Genomic DNA, 24,550 nt, shown 5'->3' on the forward strand with positions numbered 1-24,550 from the left:
TTGCATAGCATGAGTTACCATTTTTGTAACCTCCAGTATCAGTTTTCTCACCACTGTCATCCAGCCCCTCAACTAATACACATAACTAATTTTCTTTGTTATGAAATTACCCAATTTCTGGTAATAATATCTGTATCAGTCAGATAGGCGAAGTTATGCTGAGATTAAAAAACAAACAAAGAGAAAACTCCATGGCTTAACACAGTGTAAGTTTATTGTTCTCTGAAAGTTTGTTGTAGACCTGCACAAGGCTCTAATACAGGTGGGTAACAGGCAGAGTTTGGAACAGTTTGGCGGGCTCAGAAGAAGAAAGGAAGATGTGGGAAAATTTGGAACTTCCTAGAGACTTGTTGAATGGTTTTGACCAAAATACTGATAGTGATATGGACAGTGAAGTCCAGGCTGAGGTAGTCTCAGATGGAGATGAGGAACTTACTGGGAACTGGAATAAAGGTCACTTTTGCTATGCTTTAGCAAAGAGACTGGCAGCATTTTACCCCTGCCCTAGAGATCTGTGGAACTTTGAACTTGAGAAAGATGATCTGAAATTGAAACATGTTTAAAAGGGAAGCAGAACATAAAAGTTTGGAAAATTTGCAACCTGACCATGTAGTAAGACAGAAAAACCCATTTTCTGGGGAGAAATTCAAGTCAAATTTGCATAGGTAATGAAGAGTCTAATGTTAATTGCGTAGACAATGGGGAAAATGTCTCCAGGGCATGTCAGAGATCTGGATGGTAGCCCCTACCATCACAGGCCTGGAGGCCTAGGAGGGAAAAATGGTTTCATGGGCCGAGCGCAGGACCCCACTGCTCTGTGCAGTCTCAGGACTTTGTGCGTCTATCCCAGCTACTCCATTCAACTCCAGTCGTGGCTAAAGGGGGCCAAGGTATAGCTTGGACTGTTGCTTCAGAGAATGCAAGTCCCAAGCCTCGGTGGCTTCCACATGGTGTTGGGCCTGCAGGTGCACAGAAGTCAAGATTTGAGGTTTAAGAACCTCTACCTAGATTTCAGAGGATGTATGGAAATGTCTGAATGTACAGGCAGAAGTTAGCTGCAGAGGCAGAGCGCTCATAGAGAACCTCTGCTAGGACAGTGCAGGAGGGAAATGTGGGGTGGGAGAGAGTCCACACTGAGGCACTGCCTAGTGGAATTGTGAGAAGAAGGCCACCATCCTCCAGATCCCAGAAGGATAGATCGACTAACAACTTGCACTGTGCACCTGGAAAAGCCCCAGACACTCAACACCAGCCTGTGAAAGCAGCTGGGAGAGGGGTTATACACTGCAAAGCTACAGGGGCAGAGCTGCCCAAGACCATGGAAACCCACCTCTTGTATCAGCATGACCTGGATGTGAGACATGGAGTTAAAGGAGATCATTTTGGAGTTTTAAGATTTAATGACTTCCCTGTTGGCTTTCAGAATTTATGGGGCCTGTAGCACCTTTGTTTTGGCCACTTTCTCCCATTTGTGATGGGAATATTTACCAAATGCCTCTACCCCCATTGTATTTTGGAAGTAGCTAACTTGCTTTTGGTTTTACAGGCTTATAAACAGAAGGGACTTGACTTGTCTTAGATGAGACTTTGGACTTGGACTTTTAAGTTAATGCTGGAATGAGTTAAGACTTTGGGGGATTGTTGGGAGGGCATGATTGGTTTTGAAATGTATAAAGGACAAGAGTGAGAGGGGCTAGGGCAAAATGATATGGTTTGGCTCTATGTCCCCACTAAAATCTCATCTCAAAATGTAATCCCCATGTGCCAGAGAAGGAAGTGATTGGATTATGGAGCAGTTTTCCCCATGCTATTCTCTTGATAGTGAGTGGATTATCACCAGATCTAATGGTTTTTTAAATGGTAATTTTTCCTGCACTCTCATAAGCTCTTTCACTGCCATGTAAGATATGCCTGTTTTCCTTTCCACCATAACTGTAAGTTTCCTGAAGCCTCTCAAGCCATGAGGAACTGAGTTAACTAAACCTCTTTCCTTTATAAATCACCTAGTCTTGGGAAGTTCTTTATAGCAGTGTGAAAATGAACTAATACAATTTTACCTTTTTACTTTTAACTCCTTTACCTTTCCTTAGACTCTCCAAACTCCCCACTAGCATTTAGTAGATTAACTCATTTTCAAAGTTTAGTTCAGGTGTTATCTCCTTGAAGCAAAATAATTATGATAGCTCTCAGTAAGCATGTATTATGTTCTAAATAGCTTTTTTTTTTTTTTTTTAAGATGGAGTCTCACTCTGTCGCCCAGGCTGGAGTGCAGTAGTGCAATCTCGGCTCACTGCAATCTCTGCCTCCTGGGTTCAAGCAATTCTCCTGCCTCAGCCTTCTGAGTGGCTGGGATTACAGGTGCATGCCACGATGCCCAGCTAATTTTTGTATTTTTAGTAGACACAGCGTTTCACCGTGTTGGTCAGGCTGGTCTTGAATTCCTGACCTCATGATCCACCCGCCTCAGCCTCCCAAAGTGCTGGGATTACAGGTGTGAGCCACCGCACCTGGCCAGCTATATATTATTTAATTTAGTTTACACAATAACTCCACAAAGTTGGTCTTAATATAACCATTATGTATGAAAAAAGTGCATCTTTCATTTAAGCAACTGTCCTAAGTTCATAAAATTAGTAAGTTGTTGGGTTAGAACTCAAGTCCAAGTGAGTTCAACATTTGAAGCCTATGCTTTTAACCACCATTCTACCTCACCCTAATGTGATTTACATGTCCTGTGTGTGACTCTTGCATCACACTTATAATGCGCTGTGTTTGATTATTCTCTGCCCATCTTTCTCTCCAACTATAATCTTCTTGATTGCAGACACTATGTAATCAATGCCAAGCATGGAGCATGGCATTTCGAGACATTGAGCATATACTTGCTAATATTAAAGCATGATAAATTACTGAGTTAAATTAAGATTCTGTAACAAATTTTTACTTGGGTTTCTGCATTAGTTTTCTTTTGCAGTGAAAAGAATGATCACAAATTTAGTGATTTTAAAAAGCATATATTTATTATCTCCTGGTTTCTGTGGCTCAGAAGTCAAGCACAGTGTAACTGAGTTCTCTGTTTGGAGTATCACAAAATTGCATTCAAGGTGTCAGACTAGCTGTGTTTCTCTATTGAATTTGAGGTCGTCTTCTAAGCTTAAGTATTTGGAAGAATTCAGTTCCTTGTGGTTGTAGGACCCAAGGCCCAATTTCTTGCTGTCTGTCAACTGGGTACCTCTCAGGTTCTAGAGGCTCCTGCACTTATTGTCCATATGGCCTGTTCATAGCTCTTACAATGTGGCAGCTGGGTCTTATAAAACCAGCCAGAGAAGCCATTGCTCTAGTCTACTGAGATGAAGTCTTATATAAAGTAACATAATTATGGGGGTGACTATGCCATATTCGATTTGCTAGAAGCAAGTTGCAGGTTTCTCCCACATTCAAGGGGAGGGAATTATACAAGGACATTATTCATTGGGGGTTATTTTAGAATTCTGCCTCTCATAATTCCTTTTTCTCCTTTAAGTCTATTCATTTTTCTCTGCCGATATTAGTGACAGAAAAATTTTCCCATATTTTTATTACTCAAACTGGTTCTTCCTTGCACAGTTTTTTTCTTAGACCTTAACTGCTATTTGAATAATGTTCAGATTGCATTGATACATTAAAACTCTCCACGTTCCCTAACAATATGACATCACCACTGTTAATATTCCGATGTAAATTCCTAATGCTGTCATATGTATGGTATATTGAAAATTATAACTGTGTAATTTTAAACAAAAACAGGTTCACTGCAATCCTATTTTACAACTTACTTCTTAATTTAATAATATAATGAACATTCTAACACCATTAAATTTTCTTTTATAGCATAATTTGTAATTTCTGTGCAGTAATGTATCATACAGAAAACATGCAATTTATTTAATTGGTTTACTATTATTGGACATTTATACTATTTCCACTATTTTACTATTGTGAAGCCTCTTCAATAAACTCTCCCATAGTTATTTCTGCCTGTAATCATAATTATTTTTGGTAAGATAAATTCTTAAAAGTAAATTTTTGTGCATCAAAGAATATGTGCATTTTTAAGTTATTTGATTTACCAAATTGCACTCCAGAAATTTACAGTTTAGACACCAGCGCCTAAGGAAACCCAACATGGAGAATTATGTGTGTGTGTACACATGTGTGTTTTCTATTACTTTTCTACCATACTGCTATTTTTCAAGTTATATGACTAATACATGTTTTTTTTAAACAGGGAATTGCTTTTCTAATTGCATCCTTCTGAGGTAGCCAGTATTAACAATTCGCTGTAAAAGCCGCCAAACCATCCTTATTGGATGTGTCTATATGTTTCAATGTAGTAGTTGAAAAATGGCATCTCACTGTTGCTTTAATTTGGTTTTCTGGATTTACTAGTGAGGCTAAATATGTGTTTATCGGCCTTGGTAAATTTCACGTTTTGTTTGTTTGTTTTTGGTTCATTTCTTTTCAATTGTTATTAACCATTATGGAGTCAACCATTCACAGCCCTTAGATGCTCCAGTTTCAGTATTGTTCATAACTGTTACATTTCAGGTTGTTTCCCTTTGCTTCACAAAATCTCATTTTTGCACATTACTTCACAGCACAAATAACTTGAGTGTGAGGCATAAACACTTTTAATGTAGACCAAAGAACATTTCAAAAATATCTTTGGATTATAAAATATTTCAATTCCCAAGTGACAGCTCATTTATTTCAAATAAAACTCATTATCACATAATTCTAATCTATTGAAAGTATTTAAGATATACCCCAAGTTATTATTGTAAGATTTCAACTATATTACAAAAAATTATTAAAAATGTGTTCAAAAGACAATATTACTTTTGTTCTTGTACATTATTTTCTCTCTTGGATATTTCATGCCTCTGTTATATTCTTGGCTTTAGTATTAAGCCTAAAAGAGTTCATATACTTCCTAAAATTGCCCAGATACAACACTAGGAGTAAAATGTGTGCTGTGAGAAGCTGACATATTTCCTATTATCATAGTGACAAAGCTAATGTATGAAGTCATGCTGAATTTTCAGAGGGTAGATTTTCCTTTTGGTTCTTTGATTTATAAAACTCCAAAGTGCTTCTGTGAAGAGCATCAGATTTAGTGAAAGAGATGAAAGGTAACAGGCAGAGCTTAGTAGAGTTAGCTTTCAAAGCAGTTTTTGTTTTCCCTGGAAATGGGTTATTGAATCTAATTTTCAATTTTATAAATCTGTGTGGAAGACAAGGAAATTAAGGAGCTGTCTGTTCTTTATTGATCATGCTATATCTTGCTTTAGCTGCATCAGTCTGCACCAGCGTTTTCTTTCATTCTCTAGTTCTGTGTATTGCATGCTGGATTACTTCAGCATAACTTTTTAAATTTTTTTACAACTTAAAAAGAATACTAGGACTGCTGTTTACTGCTAAGAGAAATTGATTTCAAGTGTGAAAATGATAGGAGAGCTTATTATCAGTGACTAAGAGATATTCAAATTCAGCACAGAAAGAAATGGGATCACAGACCTCAGCGATCAAGACATGCAAGAAGAAAGCTGGGAGAACAAACTGTATTCAGTTTTGGAAATTAAGAAATCTCTTGAGCACAGCAAAAGAGGAAAATACTACCAAAGCCCATGAATGGAAGAAAGCAACTGAAATTTCAAAGAGATACGGTAAATGTAGCATGCAGGTAGAAATACACTATGAGATTATTTTCAAGACTTGTCTGCATTCCCATAAGATTTTATACTGAAAATAAAAGACTTTTAAAAATGCATATAGGGAAAAGAGAAAGAAAGTGTTGATGATGATGTTCCCCCAACAGTAACCTTCAACTGCGGGATAGGGTGTCTTCTTAGTAGTCACCTCTTTGCTTGTACTGCACTGCTTTACTCTTAGCAAGAACATTCTCTTCTCTCACAACTTCAGCATTGCTTAGAAGTCACACTAGAAAATGATTTCAGTGTAAGTACAGCTGAAAAATGTAATTAGAATTTCTTTAAAACCTAATGGAAATTGGGCCAACCCTAAGAAAGCCATCACCCTGGAGAAAGGAGGAGGTAAAGTGAACATAGTTACAAAAGCAGACTAAAACCGAAGAGAGCCCAACACTCCTCTGTGTATCAGGCCGAGGAGAGATCTCCTTTCCCTCTGCATATGGGTGCCTTACCCTTGTGCTGTAGACCCCCCACTTCTCTACCAGCAAGGGGTAACTAATTTTATGAGCAGTGTCCATTTGAACATGTAACGTGTTATAGGTATGAAAAATACGTCTCATCTCCCGATGGACATACTTCGGACTAATATTGAAATGTTTTAAAAATGTACTGCTTTATATTGTTTGTTTCCTGTCTAAGAAATCTTAGCCTACCCAAAGGTGGTGAAGATTTTCTCCTATTTACTTGTAGAATTTCATGGCTTTAGATTTCATGATGAGGCCTATAATCTGTCCTTAATTAACTAATTTATGTATGGTATAAAATTAAAACATGATTTTTCCCCCAAATGAATATTTACTTGTTCCACTATCATTTGTTGGAAGTCTACTCCTCCCTCCTCCATGGAGTTACCTTGAAATCATTGTTAAAAATCTATTGACCATGGACAAGCTCCGGTGCTCATTATTAGAACCACAAGTATTTTCCAATGCTTCCAATTGATTCGGCTTTACTGTGGTATCATTTATTTTGAAATAATATTTTGCAGGTTTGAAACTATAAAATGTTGACAAAAACAGAACCTATGTTACTTAAACAATTTGTTATCATAAATATGTGGGTCTATTTCTGGACCTAATTTTGTTTTATTGATATATATTCAATCTTATTTCATCACTACTAAAAATGTCTGCTGTTTGAATAACAAAGACAACATTAAGAAAATGAAAAGGCGAGCCACCAACAGAAAGAAAATATTCACAATACGCACATGTAACAAAGGACATATATCTCAAATGCATACGGAGTTCTGATAACTCAATCATAAGAAGAAAAGAATGCAACAAAAATGGGTAACAGATTTTAGTAGAAATGTCACAAGATATGCAAATGATTAATAAGCACATAAAAAGATGCTCAACCTCATTAGTCATTAAAATAATACAAATGAGTACCAGAAAGAGATACCACTGCACATCCAGGAGAATGATGAAAGTGAAAAAGCGTGATAATGCCAAGTGCTGGTGAGGATGTATGTAGAGTTTTGAATATTGACTTTTATTAAATTTATCCTCAATTAACACTCAAAGTGTTCTGGACATTCTGGACACCAAAAATCTTTTCTTAATTAACCAATTTGTTGCAGTAAATACAAAGAGAAGATGTAAGAAATTTTACATAATAGATTATGATACTGCTGTGTGTTAAAGATAAGTTTATGACATTTGAGCTTGGTAACTATGTTGCCCAGTGTTTACTTGAAAAAATATGGATATCCACAACTTAGGATGGTTCAACTTACAATTTATCAATGGTGCAACAATGGTACACATTCAATAGAAACTGTATTTTGAGTATCCACACAACCATTCTGTTTTCTACTTTTACTATAGTATTGAATAATTTACAAAAGATAGTCAAGACTTTATTATAAAACAGACTCTGTGTTAGATGATTTTTCCCAACTGTATGCTAATGTGTCTGGGCCATTGTTAAGGTAGGCTAGGTTAAACTATGATGTTTGGTAGGTTAGGTGTATTAAATGCATTTTTGACATGGTATTTTCATGGGCTTATTGGGACCAATTCCCATCATAAGTCAAGAAGCATCTGTGCTTAATTATACTAACAGTCTGTATAACATACGAAATTGGTGACTAAACCAGTGTTAATGATGACTCAGTGAATTTGAACACCATATATTTATCAGGATTTTAATCTTTTATACTATTGTTTCTATGGGGAAATTAGATGCTATTTTTTAGTGTTATTTAATTTCAGCAAAGGGTGCTATGACACATTGATATTCACATGCAAAAGAATGATATTGGGTCCTTACCTCACACCACATACAAAAATTAACTCAAAAAGGATCAAAGACTTAAATGTAGAAGGTAAAACCTTTAAAAGAAAACTTAGGGATAAATCTTTATGACCTTAAATTTGTCAATGGTTTCTTCCATATGACAGAAATAGCATGAATAATAAAACATAGATAAATTGGTGCATTAAGGTTCTCTCGAGAAAAAGAAAAAATAGGAGACATAGAAGTGTATACAGAAAGAGAGCCACTATGAAGGATTGACTCATGCAGTTATGGAGGCTGAAAAGTCCCATGATCTGCCATCTATAAACTGGAAGCCTGGGAAAGCTGGTGGTCCAGTTCCAGTACACGTCCAAATACCTGAGAACCAGGCAGCCAATGGTGTAAGTCCCAGTCCTAGTCCAGAGTCCTGAGAACCAAGTGCACTGATATTCAAGGGCAGGAGAAGCAAGGAGAGCAAATTTTCCTTTCCTTTGTCTTCATGTTCTATTCTGGCCCTCAATAGATTGGATGATTCCCACCTACATTGGTGAGGGCAAACTTATTTACTCAAAAGTTAATCTTTTATGAAAACAACCTCACAGACATACCCAGAAATAATACCAGTTATCTGGGCATCCCTTAACCCACTCAAGCTGACACATAAAAATAACCATCATAATTGGCCTTTATCAAAATTAAAAATGTTTCTGCTTCAAAGGACACTATCCAGAAAGTTAAAAGACAACCCACAGAATGAAATAAAATATTTAAAGTTTATATATCCAATAAGGAACATGTGTCTAGAATATATAAGGACTTCTGCAAGTCAATCATAAAAAGACCACCAAATTTAAAAATAGGCAAAAGATGCAAATAGAGATTTCTCAGAAGATATAGAAATGACCAATGAGGTCATTAAAAAGGTTCAACATCATTTGTCATTAGGAAAACACACATCAAAACCACAATGAGATACTGCTTCATACCCATTAGGTTGGCTATAATCAAAAAGAGATGTAATAAGTAATATTGGCAAGGATATACAGAAACCAGAACCCTCATAAACTGCTGGTGGGGATTTATAAAATGATGCAGTGACTTTGGAAAACATTCTGGCACTTCCTCAGAAAGTTAAACATAAAATTATAATTTGATCCAGCAATTCCATTCCTAGCTATATACCTGAGAGTAATAAAGACATATATCCACACAAACACTTGTACACAAGTGCTCATAGCAGCATTATTTACAGTAGCCAGGAGGTAGCCCAAATGTTCATGAACTGACAAAAACATAAACAAAATGTAAATGTGGTATATGCATAAAATAGAATATTATTCAGTCATTAAAAGAAAGGAGATTCTGTCACTTGCTACAACATAGATGAATCTTGACAATATTATGCTAAGTGAAAGAAGTCAGGCATAGAGGACAGCATATTATATGACTCCATTTATGTGTAATGTTCAGAAAAGGCAAATCCATAGAGACATAAGGTAGATTAGTGGTTGTCTAGTGGTAGCTTAATGCTAGGGGAGGGAGCAGAGATGGATGTATTGGAGAGCAATTCACGGGACATGATTTTTTTGGTGGCAGAGTGGTGATGAAAATGTTCAAATTGGTTGTGTTGATGGCTACACAGTTTACTCATTTACACATGTACATGAGTACATTTAGAGTACATGTGTAAAATTTAATAAAATTCACAGTACAGTTGTTCTCTGAATATATAAAAAGCTATTGAATTTTACACATGAACCCTAAATGAGTACATTTTTATGACAGCTTGATTGAGATAATTTAGATACTGTAAAATGAACTCTTTTAGGGTATGTTTTATGGTATCTAAATACCACAAATATATAAACTAGATACCATAAAATGTACCCTAAATGAGTCTATTTTATGGTATCTATCTCAATAAAGCTGTTATAAAAATAATTTTATTTGTCTTATTTTGAATTATAATACTTTCTGGCAAGATAAGTCAGTATAAATACAAGGTTGATCTGTAGCATTTTAAAAACGCAATAGCTTTGAGATGATCACATATATTTTTTGAAATTATTGGACATTATGATGTAGATCTTTTCAAAAGATGAATGTAGGAAGAGGTTTGCAATTTTTAAGTTATGGTGGACGTGAGTTTTAGTGGAATACACTCATTATTAAGTTGTGATGAAGTGTCTTATTATCACTGGTACTCAAATATTTAGACTCTTACATAATTAAGGTAAAAATTTGTACCTTAGATATTGCTTATTTTCAGGAAAAATTGTTACATGGGAACACATACACACACACACACATTAGATGGGATTGTTCAATAGAAAAGATCTAGAATGGAGAAAGCACCCATGGGCCAGGATGAGATTCTGGAGGAGAACAACTCGCAAGTTTCATGTGAGTACTCATGTGAAAATGAGAGTTTCCTGCCATCCTGAGAAATTCCTATAAGTCTGCCACACCTACGGCGTGCTCATGTCTTAAGTTACAAATGGATCTACAATAAACCTTAAAAGACCAATATTATGTATCAGTGTTGGTCACATAAGACCCACAATGTAAGGATTTTTAAGGGCAACCTGAAACTGAAAGTAGTCTGCTCTTGAAGCACAAAATGCAACACTCCTTTGAGAAAAACAAAGCATAAACCCCACACCAAGAATGACAATGAGGTGCCAGCATGGTACTGAACTTCCAGAATTGGCTGAGGGTGAAGGGAGTGATACAATCAAACAGCTCCTTGAAAGGTTGGAAGCAGCCTGCTGACCTGGTCTCTTGTGTAATTTCACCAACGCAGCTTCGGAAAATCACAGGAATGAAAGCCCCAGTCGTGGCACATGGTCAGTTGCCCTGACTGGGCATCTATGGAGGTGATACAGGATGGGTGAAGGCAGAACACTTCCCTGGCTTCTGGATAGCGTGCGCAAATGGGGCTACCTCAATCGGGAGAGAATAAAGAGTTTAAGGGAACTCTGAGGTTCAATTTTAAACACTGTGGCACTGTTGTGAACTGCTGAGAACCAGCAGCAGCAAACAGATTAGGCATCTGTGAAGATGAAGGAGCTCCCTTTGAACAAAGGCTTCAGGCTGAGTTAAGTCTAGGTGGCCAACTCTCAGACACCTGTGGGTTTGGAAAACAGTGTTTGCAGCTATAAAGCAAAGCTCTGGTTTTATGTGGACAAAGTGTGGGGATAAACCCTTTGTACTGGTCTTTTAAATTGTGCATGCACACATCACTAGTATCGCCTTTTAACTAACAGACAACAGTAAATTCTGGGACTCTTTAAGCATTGTTTTGATGCCTTCAATATTGCCCATAGGGTGTTACATTAATGAGTTCTTTAGAGGTATGAAAAAATAAAATTATTAAGAGAATTTGGGAGAGGACCAACATAACATCTCTCCACCAGAAATTTATATTAAATATTCTTTTGTAACTAGAGAGATTTTCTAATGAAAAAACAAATTGAGAAATTGGACACTTCTCTTTGAAATGAGACCTCTTTGAAAATTGCTCTAAAAATGATGGAAACAATTATTTGACCATAGACCAGTTTTCAGACTCAGGTTAGCATTTTGAAAACAGAGTAAAACACATTTACGTTCAAATTAAGTTAAAACATTTATTTGTTTTCATTTTTACAAAGATTTATATTATATGAACTCTTTTATTGAAAAATTACTTGAGCTGACCAAAAAGTCAAGGTCAATGTAAAGAATAAGATGGGTTATCTGTGTAGGTTGTAATGTCCTATACAAAAATAGTTCTGCAATCACTTTTCAGCCTTCGTTTCCCACTTAGTAGCTGGCTTCTTTTTTGAGGCAAGCACTTGTCCAAGAATGATTGGATCAGTTAGAGGACAAATCCTTAAAAAGATCCACCTTGCCTGATGATTTTAGAGGAGTCTGTCCTATTTTCCTTGCTGTCTTGTTTACTTGACCTGCTCAGTTGCTAAATAAGAGTGGATTTAATGAAGAGAGGGCTTTTATTTATCACTCTAGTGCCAAGTTGTTTGTCAAGGGACAGGTCTTTCTCTTAGGGAGGAATACTCAGGCAACTATCCTGAGAATCTGCAACTCAACTCTGTGATAGTCAAGATTTCCCAAGAGAAGTTATTCTTCCAGATTATGGTGTTACTTTTTCTATGATGAATTTTGCAAAGGTAAAGTGGATAAAAGAATCAGAGCACTTAATTATCCTTCAGGGAAAAAAAGCAGTCTTTTCCCTTTGATAATTATCTCAGTTTTCAAATTAATTTCAACAATGAGCACTTGGTCTCTTGCAGAACTTTTAAATAAAACTGGAAGAAAATTTTAACTAGAAATGTAAAAATGCTCACTACTAGGGTTAGTTACTGTAAAAGATCATTATTTGGATGATAGCTTATACAGCAATTTGAAAGATATGTTTTATTTCTGTCCAATGAATACGTGTACATGATTTTAAAGACAAATGCACTATAGAATGTAATATAAAGAAATACCAATACCCCTTGTCCTGCATATGGTTAGAAAGGATTTAGCTTTTAAAAATATACTCTCTTCCCCTCCCCCAGGTAATTGCATTCTCTTATCTTCCCAATAGAGCTATGTCAAAAATTCCACAAAATTATTAGTCACTCCTCAGCCACATGACATCCATGATTACATTTTCTTTTTTAGGTAAAGCTTGCTGAATTCCCTTCAGTTGATAATTGCCTCTGTTTAATTTTTGCTTTGGTTCTTAATGCCCTAGGGGTAATTTATCTTTGCCAGAAATGTAACTCTCCCCTCAGTAGATTCAATGTAACAGGTAATACAGCCTTCATTTGTGGGGTGTGTGTGTGTGTGTGTATTTTATTCTTTTTTCTTAGAGATATAACTCCTGGAGCCTTTGGTCCATATGCACCAATTGATAGTGGCCGTTCCTTTGGCTTACTATAAGCCGTCATTACTAGAATACCCTTCTTTCTGCTGTGTTAGACTTCTTGTGTTCTGAAACCCAGTTTTTCGCATTCTTGGTTTCCTCCCTTATTTTCATTAAGTACCTCCTCCAGTAACTCCATAAGGTAAGGTGCCTAAAAGCTAAACTTTTTGGAATATTTGTTTGATTGACAGTTTTCCCAGATATACCATTCCATGTTATAAATAGTATTTTTTTTAACTTTGAGGCATTTACTTCCCACATTACCAATCATGGGTTATTAGGTCATGATTATTAGCGGCTAAGTCTTGTATCTGCTTAGGAAGATAGAGCACTACTGAGTGACTATGGCATCCTATGGAGAACTTCAATATTTGGTCATACATGAAGAGCTCTTGGTTTTGCAGCTCCACCAGCCCTCTTTGAAGTGATCTACATGTTAGAAATAATTTTTTCTCATAATTTTGAAGGCCTCCCACCACTACTTTCTAATTTCCACTGTTGTTTTTGGGATACTTCCTAACGTCATTTTTATTCATGACTCTTTGTATGTTACCCATTATTTTTCTTTCTGGCAGGGTTTTGCTTTTTCTTTTGCCTTAGTATTATGAAATTTCATAAAGACATGCTTTTTCAGGAAGATAAGAACTTTTATTTTATTATTCTGAGCACTCAATTTGGAAATTTGTGTTATTCCACTCTGAGGAATTTTCTTGAGATTTTTATTTAATCACTCCCTCCTTTCTGTTTTCACTTTTCTCTCTGGTGTTTTTAATTAGTATAATATTGGAAGTCCTGATCCTTTTTTCCTTGTATTTTGCATTCCTTTTTTCCTTGTATTTTGTATCTCTTGGTGAGTTTTTCTTCTCTCTGAAATATCTATTAAATTGTGGCCTTCAACTCTTCTATTGAGTTTTGTTGTTTAAATTTTTGCATTCTGTTTTTATCTTCTAAGAATTCTCTATTGTCTGAATAATTCTTCTTAAATAGCATCCCTTCCTGCATGCCATTTCTTCTCTTACATCTCTGAGAATAGTGTAGTTCTAAAAAGATTTTTTCTGCTCTGTTTGCTGTCTTGCAGTTCTCCTTTTTCGTTGTTTCAAATCCGTTTGTTCCTTTATGTTAGACTTTTCTCGTGATCACATTTAAAACAGACATAAAAATGTATTTATGGGTGTGCCTTGTTAACTGCTGAGCTTCAATATAGGGTGACTGGTGATGGCCCAGCTATTTTGTTTCAGGCCTTCATTTGTGTGTTTTTATCGGTCTTTTCCCATGGGAAGATCAGTTTTCTTAGTTTGTTGCTTTAGAGACATAAAATCCAGCTGCACCTTTCCTGGAAGCTGAGTGATGAAGGTTGCTGAATGTCTCAAGGTTCCGTATGTCAAAGTTCACATAACTTCCCTGTTTTTAATACAGCCCCTCATCTTCGCCCTTAGCTATATCTCTTGTGAGCAACCTAACATCCTTTCAGGTTAAATTCTCCAGGGTAAACTTCCAGACTTTAGCTATATTGGGAAAGGATGATTGCAAGAGTGAAGTTCAATTCTCCCTTTAAAAATGTAACCAGTCCTTCAACTTACCCTTCTGTTTGCAGGGACTGTCCCTCCCCTTTTAGAAGAACTTATTTCTGCCATTTCCAGAGCATTTTGGAGGACTTTAAGGTGAACATCAATTTGCTTCTCATTAATGCCTCCTCCACTTTGGAATTAGATTGTAGTTTTCTCTGAGATTGGAAGTCAGTTACCGCTCATAATCTTATCTTCCAGTTTTTTGATTTTGTTTTTATCTCTTGTATGTTCTGTCTCCGTTCCTATTCTCCTTGTCTTCCTGGGTTTTCTTTCCTATGTCTTTTACTTTAAATTTGATTTAAAAGGCAGTGGAGATAGACTGTGTGTTCAATCGTCTTGCTTAACTAGAAGTCCTGACATGTGGAAATAGCAGTGTACCTCTTGAAAAACCTAAGCACTGGGGAATTCTCTTCATTGACAATGTGAAGAGAGTCTTATGCACCAAGTAACATAATTTTGCATTAAGTTAGAGATTAAAGCAGTACCATGGACAAGATTTATTTTTAAAAAGGTAATTTTCACATCAAGTGACAGCCATGAAGAATCTTAAAGACCTTGAAACTACGGTCAAGGTGTGGAAAATTTCAAGGATAGAGAAGAAGAGGTTTTTTTTTTTTTTTTTTTTTGTATCGCACTATTTGTCTCAATATTCATATATCATGACAACCTCTTATTGTACAGTTGTTTTATGAGTTTAATAAAATTTCCATCATGTTTGATATAAATAGCATGGGCTTGGCTGGTATGTTATGCAGTTAGTCATTATGCTACCACTGTGGGTTAGCCTCAGAAGGTCTAAAAGAGACTCAAATTTTGCTATAGTATAGAAAATGCCCCCAAAATACCTTTCTGGGATGAGTCTAAAAGCCAGTGAGATATAAGTCTTTCTACTGAAATTATCTTATAAACAACGACAACAAAGTAGTCAGCTGTGTTGATGCTGGTTGATGTTCTTCCTGTGGGGCTTTTCTGGAGGTAGGTCAGTGTAGCACACTGCAGCACCCAGCAGATATGTGGCTTCTGGGCCATCATCCTGGACTCCTGTGTTCCCAGTTTAGTTCCTCCACATGTCCCCACACTCTGTTCCCTCTGAACTCAGATCAAAATCTCAGAACCTTTCTTTCGGTTGGCACCTATTGCCTAACTCCTAGCGTATTGGAGTTGACTTATAAGCTGATCCCTATTTGCCATTCTTTACCTGGAAAAAGCTGGAAACCTGAAGAAGGTACAAAGTTTAAAAAAAATTATCCTCAGAAATAAAGATAACATGAAGCTCTTAAGATTTTAGAAAATTGGGAGCTGTAGACTAAAGCTTGTTGCTGTAAGAAAGTTTAAAGTTTTCTTAGATTTTGTTTTATTTTCCCAAAGATATAGCCAGTAGATTACTGAAAGTAAAAAAAACAAACAAACAAAAAAAACAAACAAAAAAAGGCTATCATGCAACTTCCAGGGATAGTCGAAAGGTGGGAACCTTCTGAGTCACAATTCAAAACCAGGATGGTAGATACATATTCCCTAAAAGAGTGCATCGGGACAGTTGTACAGAGGGTCCTGGAATTTGCAACTACAAGAAAAGTGTCACTTATGGGACCAACACCTCTAAGGAGACTCTCATTGGTCAAGATGAGGCATAAAAGTTCATACTAAGTAGAGGATATATAAATGGATTCAACCGATTCTTTGATCCAATTAAAATCAGCCATATTAAATTCTTTTAAACATAGAAAAGTAACTTTTCAGACTGATCTTAAGCAACCCAAATATCCACAAGTTCCATGAGAGTACACATGAAGTAACAGTAGTATTGATATAAGTATTGTTAAGTATGGCTTCTTGGTAAACCCCTGACGGGACTTTAGCACTTTCTGTCACCTGGAAGTTTCTCTTTCTCTAAAAGCTGCTCATAGCAGGGTCTAGTCTCCCTGGATCTCCTGCTCTGCTTCTTTTTCTTTTTTGTATTTCTCTTTCTGGTAGTTAATAATTATTAAGTACTTGCTTTGCGTCAGATATTGTGATCAAAGCTTGACAAGCCCTATCTCAATTAATCTTCATACTGAGCTTATGACACAGGAGCCATTATTCCCCTTGGTGTATATGTCAGAGAACAGAAAGTCTGGAGTTGTTAAGCAATTGGCCGCTCCACTAAAGTAGAGTGGTGTGGAGCCTGGACTCACCGGTAGAGTTTTTCTAATGGCAAAGCCTGTGCTTTCTGTGACTAGGATACAGAGGCCTGTTGATGAAGGCCTCTCCTCATGGTCATTGCTACAGGAGGGGATGGTCTTGGGGCTGCGCCCTCCCATCCTTGTCCAAGCACAGCTTTTTCTACTCCTGAGAGTCCTCAGACTGACCTGACCTATAGTCAGACTGCAGGACCTCTGAGGCAACTATTCTTGTACCCTCAGGCATCAGGCTCCGAAGTCTTTCATAAAAGCAGCTCTTAGTCTTCCTCTAATTCTTTCCTGTCTCCTTCCTATAAGCCCCAGGACTTAAAAAGAAACAAACAACCTGGCAAAAAAGCTTTCTCTTTACTGCCTCAGTCCGAAATTAATGCTATGGTGAAAATAGACATCTAGGTCATAAGAGCAGAGAACAGCAAGACCCTGAAAGTCCATTTCGGACCCAGCTGGGGCGTTTTTCCTTTTATAAGTGAAAACTCTTTGCATCTTCCACACAGAGAAGTAATGGCAAACCCAGGGCTACCACCTGAACATTTAGATCCCATGGGACAAGTAAAACCACCAGGAGAAGGGGAGTGAACTCCAAGAAACTAAATCTAAGTACTTTTTAAATGGATTTTTGATGAGTATTGGGTCAATTTTGGAGCAGTTTTATGGAGGAGCTGGGTATAAAAGTATTGTACATTTGAAAAGACAGAATGTTTCTACAAGGAAACATTTTATTCTCGTAATTATATCTTTTTCAGGTGTTTCTAGAGTAAGTCTTTTTAGTATGGTGATGAAATGCCCAATATAAAAACAAATAAAATAAAATATAAAAACAGTGATGCAGCAAGAACTTGGCCCCTCAGGTCCAGTGAGACCCTGTGGTACATGAACAGGGTCATGGCCCCTCTGTTTCCACAGCAGAGACTGGTTTCCAAGGACAGGCTGAGATCTGCTCTATCTGCTTCTGTTCTGGGGCTACCTTGGTTCTAAAATCATTTTGTAGCTTTGGCTGAACACACAGGGGCTTCAGCCGAGTCTGTGAGTGTTGGGGGACTGGCAGGGAGAAGAATTGTTTAAAACGTAGCCACCAAAAGCTGTAAAGCACTTGAAATATGGGCAAAAGGACAAGAGTCAAGATATTAAAGAGAAGGATGTGGCCGGGTGTGGTGGCTCATGCCTGTGATCCCAGCACTTTGGGAAGCTCATGCCTGTAAGCTCAGCACTTTGGAAGGCCGAGGCGGATGGATCACCTGAGGTCAAGAGTTCGAGACCAGCCTGGCCAACATGGTGCAACCCCATCTCTACTAAAAATACAAAAATTAGCTGGGCGTGGTGGCAGGAACTTGTAATCCCAGCTACTCAGGAGCCTGAGGCAGGAGAATCAGCCTCAGGTTGCAGTGAACCGAGATCGTGCCACGGCACTCCAGCTTGGGTGACAGAGCAAGGCTTTGCCTCAAGAAAAAAATAAAAATTAAGAGAAAGATGTGTTAAAATGATAAATATTTCTATAAGAATATCTAAGTAAAGAGAAATTGATGCACCTGAACGCAAAATGTGGTTGTCAGATAAAGAGGTACGACAAAAAGTGTTCATGATGACTTTAACAGCTTTTATTATTTAATAGAAGAAAGAGTATCAATTCATCAGGAAAGATCAACTGTTTCTTGTGACATAATTTTAAGTTCACAATTTCTTGTTACAATTATTTTATTTTATTCCTTTTATTCCCAGTTGCTTTGTTAAATCATGGAGATCAAGGATTATGTATACTTTCTTTTTGTCTTCATATCCTTAGTAATAAACATAGTGTCCAGAAGAGATATTGATTAATAAGTGAATGAATAAATAATATAATAATGATCAGGAATAAATAGATATTTTCTAACATATTTAAAGACTTAATAGCCAATTGTACATCTGGGAAAGTATTTCTGTGAGGCACAAAATAATATAATCCAGGCTAAAGTTTTTAGATGCTCTAAGTATAATTATGGACAGAGCTTAGAAATAGGCGAAATCATTGTTAGTAAAATCATCAGAAATCTCAATTTTCTTCAGGAGGTTTTTGCCAAGATTTGGATTGTCAGTAATTGAAGATGGAAATTATAAGTGAGTACTTAAAGTATAGACAACTTTTCTCTGTTTTTGACCGGAAAAACGATCCATATAACTTAGATTCTAAGCACATAGAAAACAAGGCTGACTGTAATCCCAGCACTTTGAGAGGCCAAGGCGGGTGGATCATTTGAGGTCAGGAGTTCAAGACCAGCCTCGCCAACATGATGAGTCAGGAGTTTTTCCTGCAGATGGGTTTGTGGTCTCAGTAACTTCGAAGAATGAAGCTGTGGACCTTCACGGTGAGTGTTACAGCTCAAAAAGGGTCCACAGACCAGGAGAGTGAGCAGCAGTGCAGTGTATTGAACAAAATGAAAGGAAAACTTCCACGTGGTGGAAGGGTACTTGGAAGGGTTGCCATAGCTGGCTGGGGTGACTAGGGCTTATATCCCTGTGTTACCTCCTCCCCTTTCTTTCTTTTTGTCCATTGAGAGTGGTTCTTTTTTCAGTCCTCCCTTGGAGTGGTTAATTTTGAATCCTTCACTCGATTGGTTAAGAACTCAAAACCCTGAGTCACAGGGGTCTTTTGTCAAAGTCCCCAAACTGGCCCAGGAAATCCCACCAACTCTGCCCCTCAATGGTGAAACCCTGTCTGTACTAAAAATACAAAAATTAGCTGGGCGTGGCGGTACATGCCTTTACCTCCAGCTAATCAGGAAGCTGAGGCATGAGAATTGCTTGAACCTGGGAGGTAGAGGTAGCAGTGAGCCAAGATCACACCACTGCACTCCAGCCTGGGCAACAGAGTGACACTTTGTCTCTAAAAAAAACAAAACAAACAACAATAACAGCAACAACAACAAAAACAAGGGTGACATTTTTGTATTTAAAAAAATCTTAAAATGTAAAAATCTTCAAAATCAAATTTTGCCCATATGGAAGACCATACCAAATTGCTTATACTACCACAGGATATTTGGAAGTAGAATCAAACCCAAATATTGTAAAATAATTTTAGTTCTGTTTAAATGCTGAGGAAAGCCTTGGAGTTCTGCAACACAAAATAAATAACTAGTGTTAGTAGATTCAAAAATGGGGTCAAGATTATTGACTTTGGAATCAGATAACTTGAGTTTGAGACCTTGCTTCACACAGCTTCTACCACTCCCGTGACCTTGTGCTAGTTAGAGATAGTAATACCTACTTCACCAGGATGATATGAGGATAAACAGAATAACATGCTAAGCACTTAGCACGGAGCGAGGCATCAGTAGGTATTCCATAGGTAGTCACTGTTATTTCTCTGTTTAAAAAAAAAATGGTTAGAGAAAAATGTTGATCTTGCCTGACCTTGGAGGGTCAAGATTATAATGTTAAAATACAAAGAATCTGTAGAATATGTTTTTAAAGTACAATTCAAGTATTAATAGATAATAGTAATATAGATAATAAATAATCCAAATAATAGTTTTGGATTTCAAATAAGTAATCTATTAATTGAACTGTTCTCACTCAGGACATCTTACCTGCATAATAGGATGTGTGTGTTCCCCATCTGCTCCTGTCTGGGAGGCAGAGATCCAGTCACCTAAAAGCTATACCACATCACTTAGGTGTAGATTAAAAAGCTAAAGGAATAAGGAACGTCCTGGCTTGATGACATTTAAAATGTGAATTTGCTCTTTCAAAAGGTCATTACTGTCCATTGTTTCTCAAAGTGGTGTGATAGAAATTTAAAGGAGTGTCCAGAGCATGCCTGATGTAACGCCCTGATTCATAGGTGTGGCTTTTCTTTTATATTAAGGCCAAAATGTTTCCTATGGGACTATACATCTCTGAAATGACAGTGCAAGGCTTCTAGAGAGTGATTCCACACACGGTAAATACTGCTTTTGCTTTACTGGTGCTCAGGCAGGTTTGTAAGACTTGGAGAGGTGGTTCAGTCCAGGACCTACAGTGCTGGCCTGCACTCCAAGTGGGTCAGAACATACAGGAAGGCTGGTTTGTGGTTTTCCTCCACGCTGTAGACAATGGGTGCCTAGCTAAACTTGGCTTTGACTTCTTTGACAGTTCTTCATGTTTCCTATTTAGGGAAGTCACTGTTCACAAACAGACTCACTCTGGCCTCTGAGATAGAAGGGACCAGGATAGAGAACAAAGGAGGAAGAGAGTCAAAGGCTGGGAAGAGTAGAGGCTAAGAAATAGATCTGGAGAAGATGTTGATGACCGCTTAGCAATGAACGTTTTTTTGTTTGTTTGTTTTTTGTTTTTTGTTTTTTTGAGCTGGAGTCTCGCTCTGTCACCCAGGCTGGAGTGCAGTGGCGTGATCTCGCCTCGCTGCAAGCTCAGCCTCCCAGGTTCATGCCATTCTCCTGCCTCAGCGTCCCGAGTAGCTGGGACTACAGGCGCCCACCACCACGCCCAGCTAATTTTTTGTATTTTTAGTAGAGATGGGGTTTCACTGCATTAGCCAGGATGGTCTCGACCTCCTGACCTCGTGATCCACCCACCACAGGCTCCCAAAGTGCTGGGATTACAGACGTGAGCCACCACGCATAGCCCCAGCAATGAACTGTTTTGATAAGATATCATTTGTTTGAAATTCTAGGCAAGTCATCACTAAATTTTACTGGTTGTATTTGTCCATTTTACAACCCTGTTTTGAAACATGCTGAGCTAGTGTGTCATTCATTGTCCATTCAATCAGAAGAAAAGAACCAATTTATCAAGGACTTTGTTGCTGGGGTCTGTTCTTATGCAACTGTGGAGCTGGTTAAACCATCTCTGTGAGGCTGTTGCCCTCACATCAGATGCTGGAACTTGCAGTCTACAGGCTGGGAGTCAGGAAGGACACTATAACTAAAATAGAGCTCACCTGATCACTTACGTAAGCTTCTGCACTGATGTGGCAAGATTATGTAAAATAATCAACGTCCATGTGACTCAGAATATATTTATATTTTCAGATAATCAACACAGTTTTTTTAATTAAACAAATTGAAACTGCTAAGAGTTAGCTTCAAATCCTTAGAGACTTGTGAACTTCCAGTTTAAGAAACCCTCAGTTAAGAAACATTGTTATAAATGGAAAAAGAGTCAGACAGACTGGATTCAAATCCTGTCTCAACTACTTATTACTTGTGATCTGACATGTTCTTAAAATCTCTACATCTCTGTTTCCTCATAAAAAAAAAAAGATAGTAATGCACATATATAATGCCTTGGATTGGTTGGAAAAATTCAATGACGAATTCACTAATTCAGTAAATACTTATTGAGAATTTACAACGTGCCTAGACTGCTTCTAGGCCATGGACATAAAACAATTAACAAAAGGGGGTAAAAGTCCAGTAAGTGAAGACAGACAAAATACATACATATATACATACATAATGCCAGGTGGTGATGTGGACTAGGAAGAAAAAAAGCAGGGCCAGGAGACAGGATGAATGGCAAGGTGGTATTTTATAAATGGCAGGTAAGGAGGCTGTGTCAGCTATCAATGGCTGAGTAAAAAATTACCCCAGAAATTATTAGCTTAAAACAATATATATTAATTATCTCACAGTTCCTGTGAATCAAGAATCTGGACAATGATTAGCTTCAGGATATCTCATAAGGTTGCAATCAAGGAGTTGGCAAGGGCTGAGGTCTTATCTGAAGGCCTGACTGGGGGAAGCTCTACTTACAAAGCTCCCTTATGTGGTGGTTGACTAGATTTGATGCCTTGAGAGCTGTTAGACTGAGGGCCTCAGGCCTGTGCTGACTGTTGGCCGGAGGCTGCATTCTGCTTCTTGCCACATGGGCCTCTCCAACATGGCAGCTTATGTCATCAAAGCTTGCAAGAGAGACACCCTGCCACCATGGAAGAAGTAATAATCTTTATAACCGAATTATTTATGTGACAACCCCCCAGTGTTGCTATCTGCTATTGGTTAAAAGCAAATTATTCCAGGAGAGGTAATTATGAATACCAAGAAGTGGGTCTCTGTAGACATAATCGTAGAGGCTGCTTGCCACAGAGGGTCTCCTTATAGAGAAAATATTTATTTCTCTCTTAAATGAATACCAAATTAATTGGAAGAGTAAGACTTATGTATAACTCAGGGAAGAGTTTTCTGTGGAAGAGGAAATAGTAAGTGCAAAGAATTGGAGGTGAGAGTGTCCTTGATGTGTCCAAGGGTCAGGATGAAAACCAGAGTTGCTAAAGAAGCAGGGGAGAGGCAGAGGGTGAAAGAAGTTCAAGAAGTTAGAAAGGCTGATTCATGCAGGGTCTTGAAGGTCATGGGAAAATGTTTGGATGAGATTCTTAATTTATTTTGAATGAGATAAGAAGTCATTAGAAGACCTGAAGGAGTGGAGTCACAGAGAGTATTTGTCTCTGAAAAGGGTCTGGCTGCTGTGGGGATGGTGGTGGGGAAATAAAAGTAAAATAAGGGTCACCGGGTGACAGGCTGAGGCAATGGTCCTGGTGAGTGATGAGGGTTGTTTGCAGGATGGTGGTAATAGTCACTGAAAAATAGAAAGCATTCAATCAATGTCAGTCATAGTATTATTATTGCCTTTGTTTCTTAGATCCATGAATCTCAAATAATTATGGGTGTGAGTATTGCCTGAGTAATTTGTTTTAAATATAGATATGAGGCTCTCCCTCCGGGGCAATGACAGTATGTTTTGAGGGCGGGGTGTTATAACATAAATCTGCATTTTAAAGATGTAATTGATTATTCTGCTGTGGGTTCTTCATGGCTATATGATAAGAAACATTACCTTTCTTCTTATTTTTTATAAAACACAAAGTAAATGTGATAGGAAGAATGCCCCCAACTGCAACATACACACTCACACAAGCACTGGAATTCCTGAATTCATTCTTTATTGAAGTCTGACATGCTCTTGGGAACAAGGGTGATTCTGCTGTGAAGCATATAGGGACAGGGCAATAGAGCGAAGTACTTTCCCAGCAGTCATTCCTATACTCAAGTTCCCATGAGGAGAGAACAGAGTGGTGGGGATGTATTTCCTTTTTTTTTTTTTTTTTCATTTTTTCAAACCTAATTTCTCCAGGTAACTCTCTAAATTCAGACCAATAGATAGTTTTGTCTCTGTTTTCATCAAACTTACTGGGTGCCTTAAAAGGAAAGATGTTGCATAAATTATCAGTACAGGTATTAGAAACTAAAGTTATGTTTCTCTCATGCAATCTTGACAATGACAGCAGATTGTGTTTGACGTGTCATTAATGACACAAGAGTTAGAAAAATGACTTAGTTTTGTGAAAAACTAAGTTACTTGGATAACTCGTGTTTACTGATAAAATGTAAAGTCATGTTCAGTAAAGCCAGTGATCTTTGTGTATGACTGTGTGTGTATGTGTGTGTGTGCGCGCACGCATGTGTGTGTCTAGGGGCAGCCTTGGTTATTGAAATGATAGTATCTCACTTAGTTCAAGAACACATGATCCTTTAGAAATTGTGAGATTAGATATCATATCTCTCTTTTTCGTAGTCCACCCCCATTTCATATGTTACATTTACATTTTCCTTTGTAATTAAAAATATTATGGATAAGAAGTCTCCCTTACCTATTCCAGAATCCGTGCCCCTTCGTTAGAGTTAACCAATATTAACTCTTATGTATCCTTCTAGAAATTTTCCATGTATATGCTCAGATCCTTTTGTTTATCCAAATGGAACCATGCTAAGTGTACTGTTTTATACCATGCATTTTCTCTATGTTAGCTTTTTCTTTAAACAATTAAATCCATTTTTTATTTGAATAATACAATACATTGTAAAAAGATTCAAACATGACAAAAGAGAAGACAGTGTAAAGTAAGTCTTCCTCCTAACCAGT

General features: G+C 37.5%; 1 non-coding gene across 1 annotated transcript; it reads right to left on the reverse strand.

Moving 5' to 3' along the window:
- Nucleotides 1–13,209: 13,209 nt before the first annotated feature.
- LOC116270615 lies at nt 13,210–13,337 on the reverse strand. Its single transcript, XR_004178772.1, has one exon. It is a non-coding gene; the product is annotated as a small nucleolar RNA SNORA25 (small nucleolar RNA).
- Nucleotides 13,338–24,550: the final 11,213 nt, after the last annotated feature.

Source organism: Papio anubis, chromosome 15, assembly GCF_008728515.1.
Source record: "Papio anubis isolate 15944 chromosome 15, Panubis1.0, whole genome shotgun sequence".
Lineage (NCBI taxonomy): Eukaryota > Metazoa > Chordata > Mammalia > Primates > Cercopithecidae > Papio > Papio anubis.